This window comes from Phyllobates terribilis, unplaced genomic scaffold, assembly GCF_046119375.1.
Source record: "Phyllobates terribilis strain yellow unplaced genomic scaffold, ASM4611937v1 Scaffold_5__5_contigs__length_657084704, whole genome shotgun sequence".
In the NCBI taxonomy this organism is placed as follows: Eukaryota; Metazoa; Chordata; class Amphibia; order Anura; family Dendrobatidae; genus Phyllobates; species Phyllobates terribilis.
In genome coordinates, this window is record NW_027362765.1 from 563,241,251 (window position 1) to 563,258,746 (window position 17,496).

Genomic DNA, 17,496 nt, shown 5'->3' on the forward strand with positions numbered 1-17,496 from the left:
AGACAAGACTTCCGTGTCCTCACCAAGAGGACGACTGACCATGTTCTCCTCCTCATCCTCCTCCTCTTCCTCCTCCTTGCTGTCCTCAGGCCATCCAAGCTGAACAGATGGTATGACAGTTGTGCAGGTAGTACCATCTATAGCGCAGGAAACTAGCTCCTGTTCTTCCACCTCCTCCTCCTCTTCTTCATTGTCACCCAGTCCACGTTGGGATGAGATGAGATTGGGCTGCATGTAATCACCCTGTATAGTTCCTTGCTCCATCTCATTGTGCTCTGCCTGCAATGCATCCTCTTTAATTGATAGCAGAGAGCGTTTCAGAAGACAGAGAAGCGGGATGGTGACACTAATTATGGCATCATCGCTGCTCACCACCTTGGTGGAGTCTTCAAAGTTTTGGAGGATGGTACAGATGTCTGACATCCATGTCCACTCCTGAGGTTTTATGTGCGGAGTCTGAACTGAATACCGATGGCCTTGTTGATGCTGGTAGACAACAATAGTGTTGAGCGAATTTGTTTTGCGAATGTTCGAAAGTTTCAAATTTGGCACTAATATGGCACATTCGGATTCGTGATCACAAAGGAAGAGCAAATTTTCTTAAAATCGGAAAAGTTTGATGAATTTGTGTGGGACTACAGGGCAACCACTGCGTTTTTAACAGTTTTGTTAGCATAGAGCAAGTGTAAGATGAGCGGTGATATGTGCCAGGTCAATGGGGGGGCTGTGAAGAGCTTAGAACAGGTCAGATCAGCGGCGCACTGTTTTTTTGTTTTTTTCCTGTGGGCGGTAACTTTAACTGAGGAAAGCGTGGCCAGCCAATCATAGCGCAGGAAGCATCTACACTGTCCAGACATAAGGGCTTCTGCAATCGGCTGCAGAAATCACATGTCCTTTCAATATAAAAGCGGCCATGTTCCCTCAGGGCCATTATATCCATGTCACTGCTGGAGACAGATGCAGCTCAGTGTTCTCCTGTGTAATGAGGGATATTAGCTAGATAGATGGGCGCTTGTGTGGTAGTCAGATAGTGTAGGTAATTCCTGGCCTGTGTACCTCTCTAATCACTGGTGCAGCACATTTTTGGTGATCTTCTGCAAGTACTGAGATTCTGACAGAAACAGAGGGCAAATGCCATTCAATAGTTCTGTGCACCACTGGTATAGAGCTCCATGTCTCAGTATACCTTGAATCTTTTGTTGCGCTTGCTACTGTGATCACGCAAGCGCTGTGCACCTTTTCATTTAGTGGGGTTGAAATTGTGCTCTGCACAGTCTGCAGAGCTTCTTATTGCAGAGCACAAAATCTGTTTTTTTTTCTGTTGCTATTGTGATATTGAAAGCTGTGTGCACTAAAGTTTTTTTTTTGTGTCAGATACTATTTTAGTGGAGTTGAACTTCAGGTAGTTTCAGAGTAAAAAATACATTTTTTCTTTTGCTACGCCCAGTCCAAAAAATATTTTTTCCTGTGCCTAAATTCATACAGTGCTATAAGCCAGCTACTACGTCAGTGGTGGTCAAATTCAGCTTGATAGCACAGGCAAACCTATATATATTTTTGGTTGACAGGCAGATTCCACCAAAGGTTTTTTACTGTGGCAAAGTTGATCCAGTCTGATAAAAGGCAGATCCTATTTTAGTAGCGTTCACCTAGTCCTGGATTCACAGTAAAAAAAAAAAAACTTCTCTTACTAGGCCCAGTCCAAAAGACATTTTTTCCTGTGCCAAAAGTCATGCAGTGCTATAAGCCAGCTACTATGTCAGTGGCGGTCAAAGTCAGCTGGATGCAGAGATTATGCAAAGTAACCCAAAAATATTTTTTGCTCTGAGTAAAGTGATACAGCTGGCTAGATCTGAGTTTGAAATATTTTAGAACATATATTCTATGTCATACTGGCCTCATCCACATTCAAAAAAAAAATTTCTTCTGTTCCAAAAGTAATACAGCAGGGACATCTCAGTTTGAAATTTTTTGGAGAATATCTTGTAGGTTTTATCGGCCTCAAGCACACTCACAAATTTCTTTCGTCTGTTAGTAATGTTATACGGCATATCTTACCTTGTCATTTAGTGTTCCTGAAATTCAGGTGTGTGCTGAGCTGTTGCACAGGAAAAAACTTATTTTTCTTTAGTTAATTGCTTGCTGCTACCATAGTATCTGACGAACATGAGTGGGAAAAAGAGAGGGCGTGGTAGAAGGGGGAATAGGCTTGGTGTTCAAGGTGTACGTGGGGTACGTGGTAATGTTAGTGAAAGCACTAGTGAACCAACACAAACAGGTTCTATCCAAAGACAACTGACAACTTATGTTAGTGGACGGCCTGCTGCACTCCCTTCCTTTGGCAGCCGCAAAGCGATACGCCTTGTTGATAAGGCCCAGAAAGAGCAGATGCTCCAGTGGATGGCAAGCTCTGCTTCCAGTGGCCTCTCCTCTTCTTCTTCCACCTCAACATTACATGCAGTACAGTCCACAGATGTGGCACTCCAATTACCCATGCTTCCCCCCCGCGTCATAGCTGGCCAACTGCCCAACTGACTGTAGGGATCCACAGATGGGGGAATCTGTAGAACTCTTTACCCATTCTACACCATGGGCATCAGAAGTGTACTCCAAACAGTCACAGAGTCAAGGGGAGGAAAGCATCTGCACCAATGCCCAAAATTGTTTTAGCTTGGATTCAGGGCAGGCCAAAGTAGGGTCCGAGCAGGTTCCTGACCCTCGTCACCAGACGTTAACTGCAGGGGAGAGAGGTGATCCCGATGAGACTCATAAACCTGAGGCTCATGCAAACTGTACTGTATGTTCAGGGGAACAAGAAGAGAGGGGTGACGATGAGGGCGAGGAATGGGATAACACATTGGATGATGATGAGGTTGAAGATCCTACTTGGTGTGAACCCAGAGTCACGCAGCAAAGTAGCTCGTCTGAGGAGGTGGAGGAGGAAGATGAGGAGGTTACCTTCTGCCCCACGGTGCAGACACGGAGTGATGCAAGCATGAGGAGCACTGCATCCTTAGCCACAACCGTGGCTGTGGCCAGCAGCTGTCACGGGTCTGCAGCTCACAGGGGCAGCAAGGGTTGCCTAGCATGGGCCTTTTTTGTCTCTGTAAAGGATGAACCAACTCACATTATCTGCAACCTTTGCAATAAAAAAAATCAGTACAGGGAAAAACTGCAATAACTTGACTACTACTTGCATGAACGCTCACATGCTCTAACAACATTCTTTACGCTGGGAATCTTACCACGCTGAAATGCGGACCAGCGCACCTCAACAACCATCAGCTGCCCCATCGAATGCATTCACTGCTTCTTCCACCCTCTCTATTACCATGCCAAGTATTGTAACGCAGGTCTCCCATCGCAGAAACTCCAGTTCTTTACCCACTCCAGTCAGGCTGAGTGACAGCCATTCAGCTGTAACGGAAGCAGACACACCTGCTGTGTTTGTTTCACCGAGGACACTGCATGTTTCTCAATACACCGTAACATCATCACCTCACTCATGCTCCACAAGTTTTTCCGGTTCACCATACTCCGCCCTCTCTCAGCACCTTAGCCAGCCATCGGTAGCGTAGTTGTGGTCACGTAAAAGATTGTTTAATCCTACGCATGACAAAGCTAAAAGGTTGAACTCCACCATCTCCAATCTGTTGGCCACGGAAATGCTGCCTTTCCGCCTGGTAGATACAGACCGTTTCCGAAAACTGATGGCAGTTGCAGTTCCCCAGTACCAGTTGCCCAGTCGCCATTACTTCTCAAAGAAAGCTGTGCCTGCGCTACACCAGCATTTCGCAAACAACATCACCCATTCCTGGTCTAAATCTACATGTGCCAGAGTGCATTTCACTACAGACACCTGGATGAGAAGCATGGCCAAGGGCGTTACATCTCGCTGACTGGGCACTGGGTGACTCTGGTGGCTGTCGGGGCTGGCCGGTAAGGGGCTGCTCCACAATTATTGGAATCCCCAAGGCTTGCAGAAAAAACCTCTGTATTTCCCACTTCCTCCGCTGCTTCTGTGTCCGCCACCTCCTCTAGGGCCTCCACCTGTGCACTCAACCTCTGCCTTAACGAGACACGCATTCCAAGGGTACGGAGCGAATACACACCAACTCCATACTGCGCAGTCAGGGCTCAACATAATCAGGCAGTCTTCAAATGAATATGCCTTGGGGATCACAGTCATACAGGTGAAGAGTTGTGGGCAGCTCTTCAGGCTCAGTTTGATCAATGGCTATCTCCACTGAACCTAAATTGGTTAGCGCTGACGATGCCGTCATCAGCATCACTATTCCGGTCATATACATCCTGGAGCAAACTTTGAATAACCTGCGGCAGGAGGTGGTGGCCCCAGAAGAAGAGAAGGATGCAGAAGGGATACTAATATCTCAGATTTCCAGACTGTCATCACACAGGCGGATGCCAAGTGATGGTGGATTACAGCGATCGAGGGGTTTGGTGATACCAGGCAAACTGTTAGTGAAGGTATAAGAGCCGAGGAACTAATGGAGGAGGAAGAGGTGATGGGCGAACAGCTGTCAGAGGATGAAGAGGATAATCATCCCCTCTCGTTTGAACATGGTTGGCAGGAGGGGACGGAGGAAACAAACATCAGTGTTACGCAGCCCAAAATACAGCCTGGCTTTGGACCTCCTGGAAGGGCCAAACATATGAGTGCCTTCTTGATGCACTATCTGCAACATGATCCCGGTATAGTTGGGATTCAAAATAATGCTGACTACTGGGTTGCCACTCTGTTAGATTCACATTATCAGAGTAAATATTACTAGATGCTTCCCACCCTTGAAAGGGACCCGCTTATGTTGGAGTATCGAAACAAGCTTTTAAGCAACCTTAATAGAGGCTTTCCTCAAGATAACAGTGAGGCACACAGTGTGCATCGCAGCTGTAGTCTTTCAACCTCTGGCACGTCAGTTCGTCAACACCAAAACATTAGCAGCAGCAGAGTAAGTGGCAAAAGCAATTTCTGGGAGTCTATTTACACATTTTTTGCACCAGCTCGTGCACCAGCACAACACAGTACAAGTCTGACATGTGGTGAACGACTGGAGAGGATGGTGGAGGAGTATCTAGAATCAATACCATCAGGGAGGCTTTGGACCCTTTTACAATTTGGTCTTCAAAAATGCATGAATGGCCTGAGCTCGCCTCTCACGCCTTTGAGGTTTTATTATGCCCGGCAGCATTCTCTTTGAATGTGTCTTCAGCACTGCTGGTAGTGTCTTGATGGATAAGCACAACCAGCTGTCCCTTGAAAGTGTGGACCACCTAACTTTCATCAAGATGAACAAGTCATGGATCTCCAAGGACTTTTGCTCCCCAATTGCAGACTGTACAGAAATCTGTGATATGGCTTTTGAGCCTGCTCTTGCTGCTGCTACTGCTGCAGGTTTTAGACCCTAATTTTGGGAAATGTGGAGGATTCTAATTATGTCTCCATCCATTGGGTTGGCTATAGTGGGACAGGTTTGGGTCTGCGTTAAACTACTTGTAGTCTGATGACATTGATGCCATTTTGGTGGTGTTAGGCCATCATTTAGGGCAATGTGAACACTCTTGGTTAGGTCTCCATCTTCTGGGTTGGCTGTACAGGACGAAGTGTGGGTCTTATTTACAATATTTCTACTGTAGTGAAATTGATTAGACATTGCTTGTATCTGTCACTAATTTTTTGAAATGTGGAGAATCCTGATTGGGACTCCATCCTTTGGGTTGACTGTAGTGGAAGGGGGTTTGGTCTCCATGCATTTCTATAGTTATACTGAAGTAAAATTGAGCATTTGGTGCAGATATTATCCTCCCAAACGGGTATGCAAACGTGATAAACTCTAAATAGATTTTCAATAAACAACCATTAACCGCCCCATCAAACACCTCTGCTGGCTCTTCCTCCTCCTTTGTTACCGTGCCAAGTTGTGTCAAGCAGGTGTCTGACAGAACCAGCTCTATACCCGCTGCAGTTAGGCTGAGTGACAGCCCATCAGCTGTAAGTGAAGTGGATGTGCCTGCTGTGTTTGTTTCTCTGAGCACACAACACGTTTCTCAATCCACCGTAACATCTCCGCTTGTACCTCACTCACGGTCTATCAGCACTGCAGCCAGCCCTCAATCCCACTGTTGTGGTCACGTAAAAGATTGTTTCATGCTACACATGACAGAGCTAGAAGATTGAACTCCACCATCTCCAATCTGTTAGCCACGGAAATGGTGGTCTTGGGCCCTATTTTTTTAAATAACACTTCCGATTGAGTCCAATGGGTTGGTTGTAGTGGGACCGGTATGGGTCTGTGTTAAACTACTTGTAGTCTGATGACATTGATGCCACTTCGGTGGTGTTAGGCCCTCATTTAGGGCAATGTGAACACTCCTAGCAAGGTCTCCATCTCCTGGGTTGGCTGTACTGGAAGAGGTGTGGGTCTTATTTACACTATTTCTACTGTAGTGAAATTGATGCCACTTTACTAGTGTCTGCCACTAATTATTTTAAATGTAGGGAATCCTGATTGGGTCTCCATCTATTATATTGGCTGTAGTGGAACCTTCCTGTTCTGCAGTCTAAGTTGTGTAAGATTTAGAACCAATCCTTGCTGCACTCCTGATACAGACTCTGCCTGCTGCACTCCTGATACAGACTCTGCCTGCTGCACTCTGATACAGACTCTGCCTTCTGCACTCTGATACAGACTCTGCCTGCTGCACTCTGATACAGACTGTGCCTGCTGCACTCTGATACAGACTCTGTCTGCTGCACTCTGATACAGACTCTGTCTGCTGCACTCTGATACAGACTCTGCCTGCTGCACTCTGATACACATGCTGCCAGCTGCACTCTGATACAGACTCTGCCTGCTGCACTCCTGATACAGACACTGCCTGCTGCACTCCGGATACAGACTCTGCCTGCTGCACTCCTGATACAGACTCTGCCTGCTGCACGCTGATACAGACTCTGCCTGCTGCTCTCTGATACAGACTCTGCCTGCTGCACCATTTAGTCTGTCCTACTGGGTCTAGCTGCTGCGCGTCCGTTGGTCTTTCCTGGAGTAGCACCTGGCATTCATCGGGAGCCAAGTCTAACCTCACCATCAGAGGCTCTAGTGAACAGTCTGGTGCTCGCTTAGTCACGCCACTCCAGGCTCTCTGGGGTCCGTGGCACAGTGGTTCCACAAACCACATCCATTACAGTGCACCCTCGCAGGCAGGGTCCTCTCTCCTGTTGTACCAGTCGGTGACCCCTTTTGACCGGGTAGATAAGCAGGCTGGTTCGGCAGATAGCCAGACGGGTGCTCCGGGTAGGCGAGCAGGCAGGCATGGCAGGTAACTGGCAGGTGCTCCAGGTAAACTGGCTGGTGGGCACGACAGGTAACAGGCAGGTGCTCCAGGTAGGCAGACTGGCAGGCACGACAGGTAACAAGCAGGTGCTCCAGGTAGGCAGACGGATGGGCACGGCAGGTTACAGGCTGGTGCTCCAGGTAGGCAGACTGACTGGCACGGCTGGTTACAGACAGGTGCTCCAGGTAAGTAGGCTGGTGGGCACAACTGTAGACAGACTGGAGAACAGAACTGTTAGACAGGCTGGCGGGCTGGACTGACAGAAAACTGGCAGGCAGGACTGACAGGCGCAGGACCTGAGGGCTAGAGTAAGTGTTTAGCACACGGAACAACAACCTTGCACAGGCACCTACATATTGGAGGAGGTGCCTAATATAGGGGAAGTCCTCCGGCCATTGGCCGGGGACTCTATAGAATGGCTCGCGTGGCCCCTTTAAGAGGGAGGGAGCACACGCACCCTAAGCACAGAGCACAGGTAGCTGCACGCAGAGTGTGCCACAGCAGCAGGGGAGCTGGAGGACGCCGGAACTGGACCGCAGCGGTGAGGAGAACGGCTTCTCTGCCCGGCTGGAGGCAAAGACGTCGATGCTACAGTACCCCCCCCCCCTTTACGCCCCCTCTTCTTCAGGCCCGCAAGAAATTTTTTAAGAAGATGAGGGGCATGAATGTTCTCCCTGGGTTATGTTGAGCGTTGACAAAGTGCCGAAGAAAGATGGTAAGAACCTGGTTGATACCTTTCACTAGATCATTGGACTGAGGATGATAAGCAGAGGAGAAATCCAAGGAGACATCCCGCAGTTTACACGTAGCTCTCCAGAAGCGCGAAGTGAACTGAACCCTGCGATCAGAAACAATGTGGAGGGGTAGGTGAAAAATGTGATGAATGAAGTGCTTAGCCAGCACAGATGCAGATGGAACACCAGGCAGAGGGATGAAGAGGACTATTTTAGAAAAGCGGTCAGCGACCACCCAAAAAACAGTACAACCGGCAGAAACAGGGAAAAGCGTAATGAAGTCCATTGCAATGTGTTGCCATGGAGAAGAAGGCATGGTAAGGGGAAGGAAACGGCTGGATGGAAGGTGCCTAGGAACCTTGTTACGGGTACAGGAGGAACAAGCCGCGACAAAGTCCGCAACATCCATGCACAGGTAAGGCCACCTGTAATGTCGGGTGATGAGCAAAAAGGTCTTCTTCTGGCCAGCATGACCGACTAGTTTGGATGAATGGCCACAGAGTAGAACCTTCTTACGATCCAGAACCGCTACAAAGGTCTTACCGGGTGGAAGATGAGACAGGTCAAACGGGGCCACAGTCATTACTTTGGAGGGGTTAATGATATGTAGAGGTTCCTCCTCTTGGTCGAATGACAGGAGTGAGCGGGATAGAGCGTCAGCTTTAAAGTTCTTGTCTGTCGGGTGGTAATGCAGAGTGAAGCAGGATCAAGAAATGAGACTACCTGGCCTGGCGCGGATTTAATCTTTAGGCATTCTGCAAATAAGCGAGGTTTTTGTGGTCATTGTAGATGCAGAGCCCCTTCCAGCAAGTAGCGCCACTCCTCCAGCGCTAATATTATGGCCAGCAGCTCACGATCTCCTAAGGAGTAATTGCGCTCAGACGAGGAAAAGAGCTTAGAGAAGAAGCTGTAGGTTACCATTCTCCTGGACAAGGACTTCTGGGTGAGCACCGTTCCGGCTCCGGAGGAGGATGCATCAACCTCCAGAAAGAACTGCTTGTTGCAATCTGGACGGTGTAGCACAGGGGCGGAAGTGAAGGCTTGTTTCAGGGAGATGAAGGCCTCCTCCCCTTCAGAAGTCCATTCCCTGGGATTTGATCCTTTACGGGTGAGCACGGAGATGAAAGCAGTCCTGGAGGAGAAATGAGGGATCAAGAGGCAGTAATAATTTGCGAAGCCCAGGAATCGCTGAATCGCCTTCAATCCCTCCAGACGGGGCCACTTTAAGACGGCAGAGACCTTCTCGGGATCAATCCGCAGACCAGTCTCGGAGATAATATAGCCCAGGAACGGTGGAGAGGTCTGCTGAAAGAGGCATTTCTCGAACTTAGCGTATAGACGATTCTGTCTTAGCCTTAGCAGAACCTGACGAACATCCCTCTGTTGTGAGGGCAGATATAGAGAGAAGACCAAGAAATCGTCCAGGTATACCACTACGCAAGAATACAGAAGATCATGGAAGATGTCGTTAACCAGCTCCTGGAAGATGGCTGGAGCATTACAGAGACCAAAAGGCATCAGGCGGTACTCGCAGTGACCATCCCGCATATTGAATGCCGTCTTCCACTCGTCTCCCTGGCGGATCCGGATCAAATTATACGCCCCACGAAGATTGAGCTTAATGAAGATCGTTGCGCTTTTAAGGCGGTCGAACAGCTCCGAGATGAGAGGCAGGGGGTACATATTTTTGATGGTAATCTGGTTAAGACCCCTGTAATCGATACAGGGACGTATAGGTTTACAAATGTTGGGTATCAACATAAGGGGGGGTAACCTTCGGAGGCGTTTATTACAGACAGAGTCAAGATGGATTTTTACTCTGAAGTCAATGGCACCAGAAAGATTGAATGAGGAATTACTATATACTGGCTTTCTAGGTTGAATCATGAAATGGTTCATGGTACAATCTGCTTGGGGACAGATACTTTGGCTTATTATGTCTGCTTTTTTCATAGGTAGGAACCATTAACTCCTGTGAGAGGATATGGAGTCATCAAGGCTCATCATCTATTATAACTCCATCTGAAGGGATTGTTCCTTGGGGAGATCTTTGAAAGAGAGAACTCTTGAATATGGATTGGGAGACTAATTGTTGAACTTAGCTTACTACTAAAAAAAGGAGTAATCAAATTTTGAAGAAATATGGATGATCATGGGATTTGGATCACAATAGATGTTCCGGACCTGGTTATATGGACTTTTCATCTGCCTTTTGGGAAGTCAGGGGTCTCGTGTACTATGGTATTGAATGCATCACTTGTTATCGTCCACATTATAGGGAAAATGATAAGCCAACGATTCGTGTGTGGGATATGCAGGAGAATTGGTCATACATTCTATAAGCGCATGCGCCTGGATTTATGTTGCAACATGAATAATGTTGGAATTGAGATGTGGATCTCTTATCTGGAGATTTATGCATAAATCTCTAAGATGAGAGGTCTGACATTACAGAAATATTGTGTTATGATAGTATGGGGCAGAGGTATGTAGAGACCTATGGGATATATATATATACATATATATATGTCCATGTAGAGGATATCATTTCTCAGCACATATATTGCCGTGTTGAGTGGTTACTTTAATATTAAGTCCAATTGCTGAAACTTTAATACTTACTTTGTTAAAATAAACATGTAACCACTCTGTAATAATGATCTGAAGTTATGATGGATATAGGAACTGTGGGTCATGGACATGTTCTCTGTATATATACCTTATCTAACATTGATGTGTGCTGCCTGCATGCATCTGCGCAGAAAGAAGAGTGCCTCACTGCTGGAGACAGACGCTGTGGAATCAGTTCACTGGTTACGATCAGGGTCAGAGGTTACTTCCTGGATAGAATGTGCATGCCTGAGCTTCTGTCATGACACCTATTGAAAAGACTCTCCTGTGCACAAAACATGTCTGTGCAATCACAGGTAACGAATTGTTCTAATTATATGGGCTTATATATACTGCTGCATATAGTGGCACACATATAACCTCCCTGATGAAGCTGTGTTACACAGCGATACGCGTGGGGCTTATTAATCGATCTACACATGATCCATAAGTGGTGATATGGCTATGTATATGCAATGATTGGTTTTACCAATCAACCCTCATCTGGTTATTGGGCAGTGATATAATTACTTATATGCATTTGATTTGACTGTGGTATTGTTTATTTGGACTATACTTAAGGGACACAGATTCATGCAATTGCTATATGCAAGGTTTGTCCACGGTTTGGGCTGATATATAATGAGGGCTTACAGTGTATATTGAGTAATATTGGAGTACTGTGATATGTGATTATTATATGAATTTAAATTATTTATTATATCTATATTCTGTATACTGCCAATCGTGCATTGTGGTATTTGGGTGTTGTTAATCATGTGTGTTGTGTTTTAGTGCTTTTAAAAGTGTATAATAAAGCTTGTATATTTTTTTACTTAATATGTATTGAGGTGTGCGCATTTCTACATATGTACCTTCCTGTTTCTCTTGGTTTTGGTTTAAATGTTTGGGTATATCATGACGCACCCTAAATTTGTGATAGGGGCTGTGCATCCTTTTCTTTAGTTTTTAAATTTACAGGGACGTAAGGAGCCGTCTTTCTTCTTGACGAAGAAGAATCCTGCACCAGCCAGAGAGGTGGATTTCTGGATAAATCCCCTAGCAAGATTCTCCTCTATGTACTCAGATATGGCCCAGGTCTCAGCCAGCGACAAGAGGTAGATACGCCCACGGGGAGGTGAAGCACCAGGTACCAAGTCGATGGGGCAATCATACGGCCTATGAGGTAGTAGTGTCTCTGCTTCCTTTTTGTCGAAGACGTCCGCATAGGACCAGTGGGGTGCTGGCAGACCAGGTAGATTAGCCAGAATAGACAGGGGTCGAGCTGGACGAACCGGAGCCAGACAGGACTCACAGCATTCCTGACCCCAACGGAGCACTTCACCAGATCTCCAATTCAGCACGGGTTCAAGTCTTTGTAACCAGGGTAGACCAAGCAAGAGGGGGTGAGAGAGACCGGACAGCACATGAAAGGAGATCTTCTCCGAGTGCAGTATTCCCACCTGAAGGGTTACAGGCTCTGTGACGAGTGAGATGGTCTCCGGAAGAAGCCTCCCATCCACTGAGGCAACCGTCAATGATTCAACCAGGCATACAGTAGGAATCTGATACCGCTTCACAACAGCCTGTTGAATGAGATTCCCAGCTTCTTCCGGAATGTAGATGGGCAATCTCGAAGAAGCGGTCTCACCACTGGAAATAGAAACAGACAGAGTCAAGGACGGAGAGGATTTACTCTTGCCTAGGATGACCTCTCTGAGCGGTCCTAGACACTGGAGTTGGTCCCTTTAAAAACAGGGTGGCACATGTTAAGGAGCTGAAACTCCTAAACCCTCCATCCAATTTTAATGTGGATACCCTCAAATGAAAGCTGAAAGTCTGAACTTCAACTGCATCTGAATTGCTTTGTTTAAAATTCATTGTGGTAATGTCTAGAACCAAAATTAGAAAAATGTTGTCTCTGTCCAAATATATATGGACCTAACTGTAGAATGGGATGCTTTTCCCCATTTATCTCTTGAAAGAGTATGACTCCTAGACCAACCTTTGAAGCATCTGTCTGAACCTCAAACTCTTTCTTGAAGTCTGGTGTGACCAGGACCGGCTATTTACCCATTGCTGACTTCAACAGTTGAAACGCGGTCTCTGTTTCCTCCGTCCACTTCTCCATGGTGGATCTGGTGCCTTTTAGGATATCCGTCAGTGGCAACTCCATCGTGGCAAAATTTGGGATCAAACGCCAGCAATATTCCACCATTCCCAGGAATGCTCTCACTTGCTTTTTGGAGAGCGGTTTCAGCTACGTCTTGATTGCCTCCACTTTACTTACTTGCAGCATTACTTCGCCTCTTCTGATGACATAGCCCAAGTACTTGGCCTCCTCTTTTCCAATGGCACATTTTTTCAGATTATAGTAAATCTCACCTTCCTTAGAGCATCCAGAATGGCCTGTAAACATAGGTAGATGACAAGCCCAGTCTGAGCTAAAGACTACAATGTCGTCAAGATAGGCTGAGGCATACTTCTTATGTGGGGCTAGGATCTGATCCATAGCCCTCTGGAAGGTAGCTGGGGCCCCCTGTAGTTCGAACGGCATCCGGGTATATTGAAAGCACCCATCAGGTGTTGAGAAAGCTGTTTTCTACTTGACCATCTGGGACATGGGGATCAGCCAGTAGCCCTTCGTCAGGTCAAGAGTGGTGATGTACCTTGCCAGTCCAAGCCTCTCGATGAGTTTGTCGATGTGTGGCATCGGGTACGCATCATACTTGGACACCTCATTCATCTAGCTGCAGTCATTACTTGTGTTGAGCCAAGCCCGTAGTGTTCGAGTTCGGTTCGGTTCGTCGAACACCCATATGTTCGACGAACTGTTCATCGAACTGTTCGACGAACACCTTCGAACACCGTTAAAACCAATGGCAGGCAAACAAAAACACATAGCAACACATAGAAAACACATAGAAAACACTTCAAAAATGTCCAAAAGCTGACAAACTGCTCAGAAGACACAACTAACACATGGAAAAGTGACAAGTACATATAGTCATGCGAAAAGAAAAGAGGTGGAGGAGTAAAAGGAGAGGGAGACACAGAAATAGGCATGTCATGCCCTTCTAAAACCAAAAAAGTGCGAAGCCGACACGGCCAGTCTGTTCCTGCCCGTGCGACCTCCGTGTCGCCGTGTTTGTGCCAGAGCTGCGGTGGACCCTGACGGCCAGCCCCCCTCTCCCAATACTGGTGCCTGTCCACTGGTGGGTCGAGCGAGCCCCCCTGCAGTTGAGGCAGGTCTAAGCTTTTTCATTTAAATTGTCTCTTTAATTTGAATGAGTACACTTTAAATCCTTTTACAAGGATCTATTGGAGGGCAAGTTCGATGACAGCAGCTGCGGGAATTCCAGCTCCAGTAGCGTCCACTAAAGCTGCTGCAGTTAAAAAGCTTTTATAAGGATCGAGCTTGGCGGTCCACCGCAAGGCGTCCTACCGCCAGTCCCAGGCTCTGTGCCTTGGGGTGCCTCCCGATGCTCTTCATTGAGTATCCCAGGGGCCCGAAGCATTTCCTTTGAAAAAATTAAGTGTCCAAACTACAGGTGGTGAAGCTTGCTTAACAGCTGGGATAATCCGCTGACTAGCAGACACTGCTACTAGGCACAAAGTATTTCCTGGGCTAGATGCAGTTAAAAATTTGTAATTAGACACTCTCGTTGGATGCAGAGAAAGCATTCCATAGAGTCTTCTGGCACGCCATATATTATTCTCTTAAAAAGCTTGGGGTAGGGGTCTAGGGGACCCTTTTATAGCCAAAATCACGGCCCTGTATCGCAATACGTCACCTAGGCTGAAGATAAATGGAACTGTAGCACCCCGAGGGCTCGGTTGCTACAGAGGTATTGTACCTCACCCAGAGGTATGATATCTCACTCTCAGGTAAGGATGGAGTGTGGATCAGGACCTCGACACCTGCATGCATTACACCACATTGCCGTGGGGCAGGGCGACCAATATGCCCCTGAGATGGGCACGACAGTCCCTGTCCCTGGCTGGAGTGGGGGGAGGGAACACCGAGGAAGGGGAACCTTGTAGTGCAGGAGCAGGGAGGAAGCAGTTCCTGGGTGCATTGAGAAGGGAGTATAAAAGGTGGGCACCATCTTAGTTCAGTGCAGAGAAGTCTGAGCAGAAGTGACAGGGAGCAGGGGCTCTGCATGAGCTCTGCTCCGGAGGCAGGCCTAGTAACAGAGGCCCAGGCCTGGAAGAGGGAGAAGGAAGTAAGAGGAGTGGAGAAGGCTCCAGGAACGAGGAACGAAGGTATCCCAGGGGTGCGGACGGGCGAGTCGCCACCGCACGCCCGAATCCACCTGCGTGGAGGCCAAAGGGGGAGACCGGTCCCCGAAACTAGTGGAGGCGGGAAACGACACTCAGCTAGAAACCGGAGGCTGTGACATTTTATGTGACGCAGCCCCTCGCAACACCCGCTAGGAAGGCACCACATAGGGTCAGGGAAACTGGCGCCAAGTTTACCAAGAGGAGGCCGGAGGCAGCGGACAGAAGCGTGGTCACTGGTGGGGTAAGAAAGGCCAGAGAATGGACACACAAAGGGGGTCCTGTGAAGCGTTCCAAAGTTATCTGGGAGTTGGCCGATCCCCTCACCTGGTGAGCACAGTACGACGTGGGCAGCCGTTACCTGCAGAAGTGGTCTGGATAATAAGAACTGTGAGTAAAGGCCCTGGACTGCATCACTGACTTCGTGTTGTTACTGTTGCTGCCCTGCACCATCACCCCCATCCTCCGCATACACTGCCCTGAGGCTATACTCCTCCCGTGGGGAGTTATACTACGCTCTGCTGCACCCACAACACCAGCCTCAGGGGTCTGCCCTGCCGCGGCGGTTCACTCTGACCGCAATCATCGGGTGGCATAGTCGAACAATTAAACATCAAAACCACATAAATAGTTCCACCACTGGCTTGACTGCCCTGAGCCACGGAACCGGGTCGCCGCCACGGAGACTACAACCCCCAGCATCCACCAAAAAGGGTCCGGCTCCGGGTGTCCCAAGGCCCAGGGGGCGTGCCAGAACATTTTCATCACCTTTCATAATCACCAATGGGACAAGGCAAGGATGTCCTCTGTCCCCTCTCTTATACATCCTAGTGACGGAGCACCTGCTCTCATGTATTCGCCATAACCCCAATATTAGGTGGATTGAGGTGGGAGGCACAGAGTACAAGTGCTCTGCATTTGCTGATGATGACCTAGTATATATCACTCAATCACATATATCCATCCCTTCTGTTATGGCTGAAATAGATCACTTTGTTACATGGTCAAATTTTAAAATCAATGCAGCGAAGTCTGAGGCCCTCGATGTTTCCCTCCCCAAATCCATACAGGATTCCATCCAGTCCAACTTTCCCTTTGCCTAGCCCTCACAGGGTATCAAATACTTAGGAATTGGTATTCATAGAGACCTCTCCCATCTATGTTATCTTAATTTTGGGCCCTTTATTGAACAACTCCATACAGACCACGGTTGGCAAGTTAGAACTGTAAGATTCACTACGTGAACCGCTGGTGTTTTGTGGAAAAGCACATGTACACTGCGTTCCAAATTATTATGCAAAAAGTGTTTAGGAGTGATAAGGGAAGAATTTTTTTGTTTCTCAGTTAAACTCATTGATGGAATTGCAGACACCTGTGCTAATTAGTTTGGCAGGTGTGTCCAATGAAAGGCAAGACTACTTAAGAAGGCTGTCCCACATTATTAAGCAGTCTACATTTTCTGCCAAAATGGGAAAGAAAAAGGATGTGTCGGCTGCTGAGAAGCAACAAATTGTGGAGTGTTTAGGTCAAGGCATGACTACAATCAACATTGCCAAGACACTTCATCCTGATCATCGCACAATCAAGAAGTATGTAGCTGATTCACAGTACACACGTGTGCGTGCTGATAAGGGAAAATTGAGGACTCTTTCCTACAGGCAATTACATCAGCTTAAAAGAGCAGAGGCAAAAAAGCCTTGTCATAGCAGCAGACAAGTTTTTGAAGCTGCTGGTGCCTCCAACGTCCCCCGAACAACAAGATACAGGGTCCTTCAGAGGTTTGCAGCTGTGCGTAAGCCATTCTGTCGACCTCCTCTATCCACTGTACATAAGCAGAAACGGCTCCAGTGAGCCAAACAATACATGAAGACTGACTTCAAAACTGTTTTGTTCACCGATGAGTGCCGTGCAATGCTTGATGGTCCAGATGGGTGGAGTGGAGGATGGCTGGTTGATGGACACCCCATGCAATCACGGCTACGGCGTCAACAAGGAGGAGGTGGAGTAATGTTTTGGGCTGGAATCATGGGGAGAGAGATTGTCGGCCCCTTTAGGATCCCATGCCATGGTTCAAGAAGAAGAACCGTGTATTCCGCAGCAAGATCATTTTCATGCATGATAATGCACCATCTCATGCTGCACATAACACATCTGCATCTCTGGCTGATATGGGCATAAAAGGGGACAAACTTATGGTGTGGCCCAAAATGCTCCCCTGTCCTCAACCCCATTGAGAACCTCTGGAGCATCATCAAAAGGAGTGTCTATGATGGCAGGAGGCAGTTCACATCTAAGCAACAGCTCTGGGAGGGTATTCTGTCCTCATGCAAAACAATTAATGCAGAAACCATCCAAAACCTGACAAATTCAATGGACGAGAGAGTTCAGAAGCTCCTTTCGAACAAGGGGTCCTATGTGCAAATGTAACATCACCTAGAATAAAGTTTTGAGTTGAAAACTATTTGATTTCAGTTTCTAATAACCTGCTAATGCTTATAATTTCAAAAATGACCAT

General features: G+C 47.4%; 1 long non-coding RNA gene across 2 annotated transcripts in view; it reads left to right on the forward strand.

Annotated features, from left to right (window-relative positions):
* The first annotated feature begins 10,908 nt into the window (after positions 1-10,908).
* LOC141271337 (uncharacterized) overlaps positions 10,909-17,496 on the forward strand; it is a 150,996-nt gene continuing 144,408 nt past the window's right edge. For both annotated transcript variants that reach the window (XR_012321899.1, XR_012321898.1), the window contains exon 1: positions 10,909-11,017. This is a non-coding gene — a long non-coding RNA (uncharacterized lncRNA). The remainder of the gene's footprint in view (positions 11,018-17,496) is intronic.